Below are 10,000 nucleotides of genomic sequence, written 5' to 3'. Positions count from 1 at the left end.
TCTGGCCACGAACACCGGCACTGGTTGGAGGGAGAAAGTATTTTTAATAAAGCCATGCACCTTCAAATTATGTATTGAAATGGCCGCGGATTGGTTTATTGTTTAAACTGCGGCTCGCTGGCTGGCTGTTACTTTCTTCTAAGCCCCGCATGCTAATATGAGTTTGAGACCCTTAGTCTAAGCTTATAGTAGCTCACTCCAATGGTCTCATTAGCAGGAGCTAATCTAGTCTAATTTACTCGTGAAACATGGCAGCTGCCACTGAGGCTCGACACAAATAAGTCGACGCTTTTGTTGATCTCTTTAAAAGAACCCGCGCAATTCACGCTTCTATCCACCTGCATATCTTTCATTCTGCGAAGTAAAGCTATTCACAAGTTACAAGTGCGGGTGTTCTAGTAGCTATTGCAAGAGCGCGCTGGAGCAAATGCACTGGTGCATGAGGAAGCGCACCAAATTGGAACCGCACGTCTGCCCATCCGTACACCGTAGCGGGCGAGAATTCCTTTTTGTAGAAACGCCACAAAAGAATGGAGAAGCAGATAGCGGCCCCCTGTTCGCAGTAATGAACTACTCGTCCTCGACGGCGACTACGAATCTGCTTTGTTCTGTTTTGTTGGAAAAGCAATGTTTTGCTCCACCGTGGCCGTAGTATCTTAATTATGAACCATTTTCCCATTGCTCATGCTCCGTTCTGTCAAATCGTTCTACGACAAACGACCAGCGAGTAGGCACTGGTTGCCAGTGTCAATTGGTTGCAGTCGTTCTCCACACGAGATGATCCAGCTTTCTATGATCTTTTGCACGATGCTCTAGCAGCATGAGCAGCGTCCCGGTTGGGTTTCATTATCTACGACATTTGCACAGAAAATGCAATAAAAATGGGATGGAACAGTGTAGCCCACGCAAGGAACGGACACGTGACGTCTGTGCAACTTTGCCAGTGCATGCTTTTTCTTTTATCTCTTTATCTGGGACAAATTAACGGAACATATGCATGACTCATCCAGCATGCAGCTCTACTTGATTGCAAAGCATGGTACAGTGCACATACACTCGCTTGATTGCTCTTTAGAAATCTGTACGAACGTGAAATTAAAAGAAATGTGTAAAACTTTTAATCAAAAAAGTTTCCAAAAATGCTGTCCTTGCGTCAGATAAATATTCAATTTTCTTGATAAGCAGATCAACACGATCACGAATGAAATGATGCAATTCAAGTTGAATCTTTCATAACTTACGGATCCTCCTTCGCTCGTGTAATCCCATTAGGACACGGAACAACTGGGAAACCAACAACTATTAACACCGTTCACAGCTGTGGTTGATTCCATGCTTAGTATGCACAGCGTGGCCCCACGCGGCGTGCTGTGCAGATGCCGTTAGATAACGGAGTTTTTGCGGCAGACAGCTCAACACGATCACACGTCACCCCATCAAACGTCACACGCTCGATGCTCATTCCCGCTGGAATTAATTAAACTCCTTCTCCGGGCCAGCGCCCAACCGTTGGCCACCTCTTTCCTCGCCTCTTTCTTCCTGGAAATGTTTACGTATTTTCCGTTCTCCGCAACGTCGTCGGCCACGTCGACGCTCGTTTGTATGTATTGAAGCACTCCGATAACATCATCACGTCGGAAGAAATTGACTCGGTGATGAAATAACCTCGAAGAAAACCATTCCACTGAGCACGACAAGGGACGAGGACGACCAGGACGATGCCATGGACGTTGGGTGAACATTTTCCGAAATCCATTTTGCGCTGCCTCCATCGGCACCGACCGGTTCGGTTCGGTGTTGGTGTTCGAAAGCGAGATTCGATTTCTCGAACCATGAGGCAGCGAGTTTGTTTGGACGGAGCGTTAAGAAGCTTGATTGCAAATGGTGCTTCCCTGGCCAAAAGAGGCAAAGAATGAATGCCCCCGGTGTGGCCCGGCAGGAGAAAGCGAGCGCAACTTTGCGAAAACCCTGATTTGTGCTTATCCCGAACACGAATCAAACAAAGTTACGTACGGCTGGACGTGCGCTGCTGAGCTGGTAGGGTTAGTGTCACGAGTGTTGTAAAAACGAGACGGAGAATTCGGCTGGCCAGCTTAGCACTCGATGGCAAGAAGCAAGAAGCCACATCCAATCGGAATCCGGACTGATGCCGGGGCTTTGTGCCACATGTAAACGATCCTTTTTCAGATCCGGCGGAAGTGAAAAGTTGTAAGCGGCAACTGGAGAGAGAGAGTAGCCAACGAAAACGAATGGATCGAGTCCACCGGACACCACCATCGGAAGGTTGGCCAAAGTGTTGATGTTTCCCCAGGTACGGCGTTCCAGGACGTCTCCGTTCACCCCCTTTTCCTTCGTGCGGGCCAAAGGATGGTAATTGGAGTTGTTTGCTAAACGTGATCCAATAGCTGTTTGACCTAAATCAAGACAAAGGACAGCGTTGTTGGCCGGAAAGGGGAAGCACATCGTTCGTACGAAAAGCCTGCCAAAGAGTGCCTTTTTCCACTCTCTTTCGGTCTCTTTGTTGTTTGGAAAGATATTGATTCTTGGGCTCATGAGATGAAAGATCGCTTGAGTGTTCTGTCTGGCGTGCATTGTCCGTGATTTACTTTCCAGCTTTTCTGACCGAGAGAGGGAGAAAGAGAGATGCTAAAAAGGAGGAAAAAAAGAAAGCTTGTTTGAATTGCCAACCACTCTCGGGATTCGGTGGAAAATTGAACTAAAACAGAAGTTTTTTTCCGTTCGCCATTAGTACAGAGAAACAAGATGAAGAGATGGTGGCGGAGGATATGCTTTCCGTCGGAGATAAACGGTTAACAGGGATTCACAATTTGTTTGAAACATTCTGACTGACCTCCGGTTGTTTTATAGTAGAACAGAGCATAATGCTCTGTGAAACGGAGCAACACCCCATAAACCTGGTGCTTTGTGCTGAAAAGGCACAATGAAAAACACTTAAATTCTATTTCCATTTCCTTTTTTTTCTTCTCTCTGCTGCCAGCCAAACCACTCGGAGTTGATTTTCTCCAAGTCTCTTGCCTCGTGGACTCCCGGTCCCCCGGTCTCGATCACCATTAGCTCTTATTGTGCTTTCGTCTCACGGGACGTTTGGGACCGGAAATGGCTTTCGCGAGAAATCATTTTGCAGCTGCCGCACCACCGGATTAACTGTTTTGCCTCGCAAACGCGGCCTCCCTGGCGGAGCACGAAAATGGCTCCTGAATGGCGAAGTGGTTCCGATTCTCGTTGCAATTTCATCAGTTCCAGGTTGGCCTAAAAGCGTTTTTCGTCCTTCAACCGGAAACGCCATCTTTTGCGATCATAGTTCGCATGACAAAAGTTGGTTGGTTTGGAATTCTTATGCCTCGAGGACTGGTGGCTGCGCTTTAAATTATGGCCGGCATGTGCTAGTGGTGCAAACCATGCTGGTGTTAATTGATTAGATTCAAGGCGACCTCCGTGAACCCGGTATGCGAAGAAGCTTGCCAAGAAGTTGGTGCTGCACTCTGGCATGCTCTCGGTTGATCTCGGTTGGAGCAAGATGCTTCCACACAGGTGTGCTCTGCGTATTCCGGTCTACATCGTTTGTCTTAAGATAGTTTTCTACTTATCTGGCCCGTTTTAATGAGAAGACTTGCCCCGTTTTTTCAAATACTTATGGGCACGTGCTGCGTAATTTAGTGAAACTTAATGCCGAACCTAGCTGTGCCGAGCTTTTATTGCCATTTGAAAGGCCTCCACACAAATGCCTCAAACCTCTCGGTGAAGCTCGTCGTTAATCTGAATCCCACAATTTCAAACCTTCTTACAACATCGCTCAGACTCGGGAGCACGGTTAAGATTCTTTTCTGAAGTAAAGTTCCTTTGAAAAAGGGTAGCGGCCTTTTTGAGGAATTGTGCCGGAAAGGCATTTTCATTTTGAAGCGAACCACCGTTAGCTCAGCTCCGCTCCGCATTACAATGCGCTGAAAAGGCATCTACTCCTCGGGGATTTGGTCCCAGGGAAGGGGAAAGTTGAGTCAAGTAGGGTCGTGGAAGCAATCCTTTATGGAGAATCCAGTTTTTAGCTTCTTTCTTTAAAAGTAAGCGAGGAAAAAAAAACACATTCATTCACGAGGAATGTACGAGAGCACCATGGCTGGCTGCTGGCACGGCACGGGAATGGAATGCATCGCAATCAATCGCCCTCCGAGCGAACCCTTTTGCCGTGGCCAGGACTTGGCCCTTCGTTTGACGGAGTGAAGTGAGAAACAAAGGGAGAAATATCACTTTCGCTCCACTTCCAGAACAAACACTTGCAGCCGAAGAGCCGTGATCCACACAGAAGGGAGCAGCAGGAGATGAATTCTTCTCAACTCTGGTTCTCGGTCCTCGGTGCCAGCAAGGATACCAGCACCGGCAGCAGCAATCGGTAATGGAAGGTATCGCGGTGCGCGCGGCCAAAGAAGTGAAAAACTTTTACTCCCGGTGCATTTTCATTTCACCGTCGGTCGGCACCGTGCCACCGTCGTCAGTGGCTCCATTGCGAAACAAATAAATTGTTTTTCTCAATTAGTGGCGCAAAAAAACCGGGGCCAATGCTCAGTGGTTGCACGCCAGCTTGGAAGTGGGAAGCGACCCCTTCCGTTTGGCCTTTCTGTTCGAGAAATTCTCCTGATCTCATTGTGCAAGTCATTTGTCTTCAGGGAGTGGTACGAGGTAAGGGGTGGAGGGGAGTTAATCGAGCACAATGTGCCCCGACAATGAGGTTTGAGGTTGAGAAACTTTTTGTCTGAGTTCGCATTAGGCTCGCCACCTCGTCCCGTTCCTCGGTGGCGTTCGGTGCGACAGTCAGGACAATGGACCCCAGGATGAGGATGACTATTTTCTTGATGAAGGATGAAGGATGGCTTTTTGCGTGATGTTTCACTTATGTTGTTTCTGGACCGCGAGGCTGTGTTCATCACACATTCTAGTGGTGATGATCATGGTGGTGATGAACATGTGTTAGAAGCGTAGAAAGCGTGTGCAAGAGATAAGTCGAACTAGATAAGATGGATAAAACTGAAAGCAATGCACCGTCTTTAATGCGATTTAAAGCTCATTTTCTAGCGCTTTTTATTCCGATTTCTCTCGGCTAAATGGTTAGCCTAAAAGTTTATCTTGCTGCTTTCAACACACCTGCCTTCAACCGCCACCATCTTGGTCGATCGTTGGTTTCGTCTTCCGGCAGATTTAACACCAATAAAACACCGACCACAGCCGGTAAGGCCATTAGCCTGACCGAATGTCTTTGATTGCGGTTTACGTTTTCTCTTTATTGCGTTCGCTTCGCTCGCGTTATCTCTGGCGGTTCACGGCTGATCATCTTCACGACTACAACGACGACAATGCGCCGTCCTCGTCGCCGCCGAAGGAAGCAAAAAGCTGCCATAATCCTGGATTACCACCGTTGCCCTTGTCTCGGTTGTCGATCCAGCATTGTGTGGTTGTGTGTATGTTGGTCAATAAAATGAGACGAAGACAGTGGCAGTGATGTGAAGCGTCGTCCTCGTTGGAAGCTGTTTCACACCATTTTATGAGTTTCTCTCAATCACTCTCACTGCTGGCGATAAGAATCGCACGGAGAGAGAGAGTACACGAAGAGCCGAGGTTTGGCGAGATTACGGTCACGGTTCACCACACCGTCGGGCTGTGGGTTGGCTGTTCTACTAGCGCGATAATTAGAGCACCATAATGGATTTATTCATAAATTGCGCTAAGCGGGGACAGTTGTGGTGGTGGCGTTTGTGTGGCGACGAATCCGGTGAATTGTCACACGAGTTATGAGCGAGCGAAAGCTGGGAAATGGTGTCCGGATCCTTTACCGCAAGATGATTACCATATTACCATCGCCAGTTTATGTGTGATCGTTTGCATTCACATCGTTGTGCGTTGAGTTACAGAAGATCCGGTTCGCAGGAATCAAGGATTGCATTGGCAGGAGAACTGTCGCGAGGAGGGGACTTTGAGAATTTATTCATCGACCGGTTGGAACGTTTATCCGATAAGCGTGCTCGAGATGAACGACACCGTAAACGATCGATAATGGCAATGCTGTTGGTGGAAGTTGTAATCCAATTGTGTTTTGGTGCTCGTTGGAAATTCATTTTGATCTCCATTTCGATCGTGGACATTACCGCACGTCCCACGACCAAATGGATGATTCTTTGATAGGAAACCATCTTATCACGGGACCATTTCTCAAAAAGGAACACAACTTAGGATCGACTGAGGACTGAGGACTTTGTCACGTCATAACTATAACTTTATCTTTCTCCACGGCCATGGCCATGTCCACGAGCGCGCGGTGTCGGATATGGTATAAACGTCTAGAAAAGGGGCATTAGCTCCAAGACGTGGTGGATCCAGGAATCGAATGGAATGGATTTGAAGAATGTGTAAAGAATGCTACCCTCGGGCAAGGCCAGGGCATCCTTTTTTTGTTCTTGCCGGGCACAGCGGACTCCAGTTAACTCGCCAGAAAGGCGAACTTAAAAATTCCTCAACCAACCTTCGCCGAGTTGTACCTTTTTCCAAAGGGAAGCCGCGAAACGAAATAGATATTATCACGTACAGCACCAACCACCACCGGGCACCATTCCCGGGGAGGAGTTTCCCGGCCTGAGACTAAGCTAGTCTACGTTGACTATGGTCCACGACGTTGGACTGCAACGGAACGGGGCAGGAATGTTGGAGGAAAGCAACCATCAGCAAGCAAAAACCACCAAACGGTGAATGGTCTTTCCAAACCGCATCCGGAAGTAAGTTTCGGAGCGGGTGGCAAAGAAAATATCTACCGGAGGCTTCCGCTTTCATCGGTTTGCCAGCATCCAGACGTTTTCGGTTTTTGGGAGCATTTTCAGTTTCTAGTCGCCGCAGCCGTGCCGAATAAGCGCAGAGGTCTGCAGAGGATCTTCACTCTACACTTTCTCTCCCCAATGCTGGTCCATTTATATCCCACGGAAAATCGTTATCAGTTCCACGTGCACCAACACAAACACACAAACCGAGCCCAGATACACGGCCATGGCTTATAAATATCGGATCATTTCGAGGAAGTCACGGCGCAATTTTCCTTGCGGGCCTCCGCCCTTGCTTGCGGTTGACTAACAACATTTGTTAAACGAAATCGAAAATGTTCTTTCGGGAGCTTTCGGTTCATTTTTTGCTACTGCTTACGAGATCACGAACGAGCGAACACGTGCGCACCGGTTCCTGCCACAGGATGGTCAGGGTTGATGGGAAGGAACCAACCAGTGGAATCGGATTTCACACGTCGTTATGTGAGGAAACTCAAAGCTTTACTCTTGGGTCGTATCCTTAGTCGGTTCTCCTTCTGACTGATGGCAATGATTCGTGGATAATTTCTCCATCGTCGAGCCAACGAGTTACGTAGCCAAGGATCAACCTTACGGTCCTGTCTCCGTCTCTGGTGGATCATATTTTTGACTTTTGAACCTGTGATGTGATAGAATTTCATCCAGTTCAAAAAGCGTCAAAAATGTGTTGTTTCTTCGCGTGGACAGCATTAGAGGCTGCTGATATAAACAATCTCCCTTCTCCGGGGAGTGCTACATCTTGGTGGAGGGAGGTCCCGATGTCTGGTGTGTAAGTTACTCCCCGAAAATTTAATAAACGTACCACAGCCGTCGACATCGTCTGGCGCGGTACAGAGGTTTCTGTTGTTTGTTTTGACCGAACCGACGTTATTGTTATTTTGCTGCCGCAAGGTGAAAAATGATATTTTCGGAGCAACATTGTATTCTACAGCGGAGTGGATGGGAAATAAGATGGGAACGGGCTTTCGCTCCTGCTAGGCAGGGTTTTGAGTGAGAAAAAGCGAGTCAAAAGTCTTGATAAGAGCATGAAGCCTTCGAGACAGTTTCCAGACCGAGAATTGAAATCGACACCGCACCGCAGGCACTTTTACGAGATTACCGATACGGGAGTCGGTATTGTGTTCACGTGAAGCTGTACAACCATTAGCTACAGCCGACAATCGTTTCTTCCTTTTCATTGGAAAGCACCTCCAGATTGCAGACAATGTTAGGTGCCTTATCATTTCTCGTTTTGCCATTTATTAATATGATAAAAAAATATTTTCGCTAAACGATTGTTCCTTGGCTATTTCGGTGAGTTTGTTTTATGTCTTATCCGCATTGTTAAACGAATTCAATTAATGAAATGCCTCGTCATTTATCAAACTATCATTAACGGATGAAGGATGGCATCCGACGCGCAAAGTGACTCATGATTCACGTTGATAGCTTCCGTTTTCCTCGCCCTTTGCCCTCGTTATTCTCTGCGTTCAATTGCGAGTCCTGATTAGGAATTGAAGGTCCTTCCACGGATCCACGGAATGCCGAATACGCCAGAATCGTTGTCGTCGAATAACAAAATAGGCAATCACGCGCCAGAGTACTTTTGGGATTTCGCGTTGACGAAACACGAAACTCCTTGAGATCTTCTCCCGGTACCAGCCTCGAAATCCAATCAAGAAGCTGCTGCTGTTGCTCCTCTTCTCCGAAGGCTTGCGTCTAATTGTTCAGCCGTCTGAAAGCAATCAATCTTCGTGAAGCCTTTTACGTCAATAGACGGAGAAATGATTTTTGCGAGAACGGGAGCTCTCGCACTGTGAGGAACTGCTACCACGGTCACAGCCCACCGGCAGCTTGTCAGCGCCATTGTCAACCTCCACGCGGAGTTGAAGGGATTTCGTCGAGTTCCTCATCGAAATCGTTAATGGCGGCACGGCGGCACCCTGCCTTGCCGTTCGGTTTGGTGGTTGTTCGTCATCGAAGCAGCGCGCGCCACAGAAACGAATGTTCTTCCGCCGTCGACACTTGCTCGCTGTCACTGTACGGCAGGACGTTGGACGGAACTCTGTGGGGCCGTGAAAGTGGCCGAAATTCTAGAGGCAAAGAGATGCAATTTCGTGCGACCTTGGAATCTTCCTGTTCCTTCGAAATTGCTGCTGCTGTCAGGAACGGCGATCATTGCTTGCAGACGCCTTTGCGTTCGATAAATGAGACTCCATTTGTCATCTTTTGAGGCACAACCAGGCCTGTTTTTTAAGGCCACAGACAGGTGGTTTCCATGCTTCGGCCAGACGGTTGTGCAGAATGAAAACTTTTCGCTACCTCGGCCACATGAAAGCCAGAGGATGGCCCGAAGTATTAAACTGTTCGAAGGTTCTTTCCCCCAGGGGGGGAGCTTGAACGATTTGATGAGGATAAGATGAGATGATGATCCGTCTCCGGGTTGTTAGCTCGGCAGACCGAACACCGAACGGAATGGAACGATGCCCAACCCGTTTTTTCCACCTTTGAAGAAGCGTCTGGTGAGAGCAGGGCGGTGGTGCAAGGACGAGAAAGATAAATTTCTGTTGAAGGATGTTCGCCTAACTAATCCCTTCAGCTTAAGCCACCCGTTCTGTTGCTTCTCCTCGCGCCATGTCTTGCGTTGCTGATCCGCTTAAGTTAATTTCACTTCTTATTCGCTTTCAACATTCGTGCTCGTTCCGTTCCGTTCTGTTCGTTGGATAGTTAAAGCGATAGTTCGCTTCGGAAGAGTGTTTTCAACGAGATCTCGACGAGAATCTCTAGCGAACGGTACCTCACATCTCTTTGTGAGTTTAATGAGTCAGCTGCTAATAGTGTTAGCAAATTATTTAATAGAGTGTACCAACAGAGAGAGAGAGAGAGAGAGAGAGAGAGAGAGAGAGAGAGAGAAAGAGCCGGATCTACCAGGATTATTGTATTGCAGCAGCGTCAATCAAACTGTAGGTGGATCTCTCTTCAACCGAGTACCGAACAAGGGCAAACCTCAAATTGACTGATTCCAGTACCGAGCATGAGTCCTTGAGCTCGCTCTAGACCAGGGATGCCAGAACAAAGCGTTAATTTAGACTGATGTTGATTAGTGTCAGTCGGTAGACCGGAGGAATAATGACCGAAGCAGAGAGATAGCTCACTCTGCCCTC

General features: G+C 47.8%; 1 protein-coding gene across 1 annotated transcript in view; it reads left to right on the top strand.

Annotated features, from left to right (window-relative positions):
- LOC126569349 (serine proteinase stubble) overlaps positions 1 to 10,000 on the top strand; it is a 48,618-nt gene that overhangs the window by 37,341 nt on the left and 1,277 nt on the right. The gene's annotated exons all lie outside the window — the stretch shown is intronic.

The sequence above is a fragment of the Anopheles aquasalis genome, chromosome 2, assembly GCF_943734665.1.
Source record: "Anopheles aquasalis chromosome 2, idAnoAquaMG_Q_19, whole genome shotgun sequence".
In the NCBI taxonomy this organism is placed as follows: Eukaryota; Metazoa; Arthropoda; class Insecta; order Diptera; family Culicidae; genus Anopheles; species Anopheles aquasalis.
Note: the sequence above shows the minus strand (reverse complement) of the source record. Positions and strands in the feature narration are given on the sequence as shown.